This window comes from Marmota flaviventris, chromosome 7, assembly GCF_047511675.1.
Source record: "Marmota flaviventris isolate mMarFla1 chromosome 7, mMarFla1.hap1, whole genome shotgun sequence".
NCBI lineage: Eukaryota > Metazoa > Chordata > Mammalia > Rodentia > Sciuridae > Marmota > Marmota flaviventris.
Genome location: NC_092504.1, coordinates 53576427 through 53580941, shown reverse-complemented (window position 1 = coordinate 53580941; position 4515 = coordinate 53576427).

Here is a 4515-nt window from a genome sequence, read left to right as displayed (position 1 = left end):
ATGTGTAAGGCACTGTGTTTGATTCTCAGCACCACGTATAAATAAATATTGACAACTAAAAAAATTTGTAAAAAAACTGTCTACAGATAAATCAACAAACAAAACATGACATATATGTACTAGATAATATTCATACTATATATGTATTTTTTCAATGAAATGTTACCTATCTTGAATAGGCAAGAAATTTTGACACTTGGTATAATACAGATGAAACTTGAAAATGTTGCAGTAAAAGAACTAAGTCAGTAACAGATATTTGATTCCCCCTACCTGAGGCATCTAGACTAGTAAAATTCATAGAAATTATATGGTGGCTGCCAGGGAATGTGTGGAGAAAGACAACTGAAGGGGAAGAATAGAGAAGTTGGAAGGGAAATCCTTTCAATAGTGTTTGCTTTGCTGTTTTGTGAAGAGCAAGTTCTTTCTTCATAGAAAATGATTTTGTCCAGAGTTATAATAAAAATATTGTGGTATTTTCTCTGGGGTCAACAGTAACATGTCAGAAGAAAGGGTCAATGCACCATTCAGTGCCCAAGTTTCAAAACAAAGTACCTTAATAGTGTTACCCTCTATAGAGTCTGGTTATAGAGATTTCCAGAGTAAAAGGTGAACTGTTATGATAGTTCTAATATATCTCAGAAGCCACTATAAAAAAAATACACAGACTCCTACAACATGACACATGTCAAAATAAGAGTGGTTTTTGTTGATAATGACTTTGTCATTAACATCACTCTCAAAAAGAAGTATAATTGTAGGTGCAGTGTGAAGTTGGTAGTATACAGGTATTGCAAGCCGATACAAAAATAACAAGAACCTGCCCTGATATTTGCCCTTTTCCCTACAGGATTATCATAGCACTGTATACCTTAGAAACTTATTAGAAAAGCATTAAGTTTGGTGAGTAATTATACTGGCTATTACAGTTTGGATGTGAGATTTCCCCCAAAAGCTCACATGTGAAACAATGCAAGAAGTTTCAGAGAAGAAATGATTGGATTGTGAGAGGTTTAACTGGATCAGTGAATTAATAGGGATTAACTAGGTGGTAACTGAAGTGGTAAGGTGTGGCTAGAGGAGGTGGGAATTGGGGTTGTGGCTTTGGGGTACATATTTTTATCTGGCAAGTAGAGACCTCTGCCTGCTTCCTTTATCATTATATGAGCCACTTCCCTCTGCCACTCTCTTCTGCCATGATGTTCTGCCTCACCTCAAGCCCTGAGGAATGGAGCCAGCCTTCTATGGACTAAGACCTCTGAAACTGTGAGCCATCAAATAAACTTCTCCTTTCCTAAAATTGTTCTGGTTGGGTCTTTTAGTCACAGTACCCAACAATCTGACTGTAACACTGGCACAATAATGTTGAAAATTATACTGAATTATATCATGCTCTTTAGGATTGATCAGTAATTCTAGCCACTTTTACATTACTTACATTTTGCTGTTCAGAAGCTTATTTAGAGATTCTTGAGTTTAGGTCCTGCCCAGTCAGTTAGCTTTAGAGAAAGCTGGACTTGGACCTGCCAATGTCTAAAACTGGATGATGTAAGAGAAATGGTGGAGACAGGATTCTGCCTTTAAGATAGAATCTGTACATGGTAAAATGTGGATCCATAGGACTCTCTTTCTAAACGCATCAGATTTACACGTCCCCCTATTAAGGAAGGAGAGAAAATAAGAAGTCTTATAGAAGTGTGGCATAGGAAGAAGATCAGATGCTCCTCACTGTTAAATATAGTGATAACTTATTTTCTAATGATACCTACACCTGAAGTCTTTAGGTATTTGCTATTTTTTAAGTTTTCTTTATGATACCCCCTCCTAATTACATATGCCAATTTTTGTTTAGATTTGAAGATAGTTTAACACTCACATAATAAAAATATAAATTGATCACTCATAAGTGATCCTCCAGTTTAATAGGAATGCTTGGGAATTCCAAAATCATCAGTACCTCACTTTGGTACTTGGAATAGAAAAGTCTTGGTGAGGGCTGGGAATGCCACTCAGTGATTGAGTGCTTGCCTAGCATGCTCAAGGACTTAGATTCCATTCCTGTACCAGGGGAAAAAATAAAGAAAAAAAATCTTGGCAATAAGGAACCATGCTGATTATTACTGTTAATCCTATGTAATACATCATTAATTGTTAAATGTCAGTTGAATAAAATTTAGCATCAAGATAATATTGGATTTTTTTCCAATAGCTGTATTATTTATAAATTTAAAAATGGGCTCTATTTTACATTTCAAGGATTTATAAACCCAAAATTATATTAATACACTATATTTATATCAAAAATTGTCACTTTCACAGTTTTTCTTAGAATTACCGTTTAGTAATTTGTTTCTAAAAATAAGTTATTTTAAAACAGAATTAATTTTGTTCTCACAGGTGGCCTATTGTCTAATATTTTATTTGTAAATTAAAATTTTAAAAATAATAAATTAACTTATGAACAAGCGGGCACAAGTAAACTCTCTCCCCTGTCACTCAGAAAAAATAAGCAAGTTATTTTTAATTTGGAAAATGAGAGCTACCCCACAAAATAGATATATACAGCAAAGTGAATGTGTAAACCATTGGAATTTTTGTTTAGTTTTTTGCATTGGAGTTAAAATGATTGGCTAACGATTTCTTGAATATTCAAAATTTTCATTGATAATCTCATTTGCGTAAGGTTCTATTCATGAAGTTTTAAGATTGTATTCCACACCATGATTACATATAAAAATAGAGAGCTGGATATGGTAGCACACAACTGTAATCCCAGCAACTAGGGAAGATGAAAAAGGAGGATTGCAAGTTCAAGGTCAGCCTCAGCAATTTAGCAAGGCCTTAAGGAAATTAGTAAGACACTGTCTCTCAAAATAAAAAATAAAAAGAGCTAAGGATGTGGCTCTAGGTTAAGTGCCCCTGGTTTCAATCCATATAAGAACTATGAATATTTCCATTTATATCAATTTCATTAGTTCTTGTTAATATCTTAAACTCATTCCCTTATCTGTCATACTAAGTGCATTCACTATGTGATCTCTTTTTGTTGTTGTTGTTAAACTGGTTCTTTTTAGTTATACAACAGTAGAATCCATTTTGACATACTTATACAAGCATGGACTATATCTTGTACTGACCCTAGTACCTCTCTTTCTCCTCTTAATATCTTTAGAATTCTAACATGCTAACTTGAAATCCAACTCAAATAATAAGATATTTTCTTTAACTGGTCATATCAAAGATTTGGTAGCAAGATACCAGGTACCTTAGGACCCAATAATCTGCTTTACAAGCAGATTCCCCAAAATTATTCTTTGTAATTCTCTAGAAATTCTGAAAACATAACACCATCGGACCGATAATAGTTCAAGAGAAAAGATATTTGTTGAATATTTACTAATAGAAAATTCAAAAAGAATATTTAAACGTCTTATAATTATTTTTCTAGTTCAATGGGGGAAATATAAACTATAAGAGTTAGTGTTCTTTATACACATTTACATTCCCTAGGACCAGAGTTCAAATTCCTTATTTTAAATGTAGTTACTTATCACAAAGAATTCTCCAAAAACTTCCTGGAATGTCTATCTCCTTGTTCTGCAACCTTATACCTACCCCTTCTATGTACTGTAGGGGTATTTCAAATGCCACTGAAAAAATAGATGTCCCTTTTTGTTATCTGTGACTCTATTTTCTATGGGGAAAAAAATTCAGTCTTTATCATGAAGTCATAACACTTGACACTATGGAACAGCTTTTATCCTTCCTCTGATTCTGGCACCATCCTATTCCACTTCCCTGTACACACTACTATAATACTCAGTGACTTCATTATTTCTTTAAAAGAATGCAGTTTAACATGAAGCATTTTTGTTTGTTTGCACACTGCTTTTACCAGTATACGCTTGTCCATTTTTTTCATCTACTAATCTTGTATTCCTTGTTCAAGTCTCATGTCACATATTACCTCTTCCATGTAGCCTTCACTTTCCTCACAGTGGTCTTAGGCGCTTCCTTCTCTGAAATATGAAAGCAATTGTAATGCAGTTTTATATGTATGTTTTCTAGAAAAAAAAACTTGCCCCTTTTAGTTTCTTATAGTGTGCATCTCATTTTATTTTTAAAGGCCCTTGATCTAACAGTCTTCTGAATTGACAAAGGAGGCAAACAGCTACAACCAGCAACCTACAGCCAAAAAAGTATATGTGACAATGTTGCTGTGGACTGAGGTTGTGATTGTAACTTCTTTTTATAAATGGTTCTTTGATTCAAAAGTTTGTGAAGACAAGAAAATATAACTGAGGTCAGTAGACATAATAGGTAAGACCTTTCCACTTAATTCAACCAACTTTCAAAGGGTGAAAAGATTATCTTTCAAGCTTTCCAAGACATGTGCCCTCTTGATTTCCCAAATGTTTCACTCTTGGTTCAACATTAAGCAATGTAGAGAGCCGTGATAGGAGGGGAGGGCAGGGGATGGGGGGAAAGGAAGGATAGTAGAATGAAATAGACATT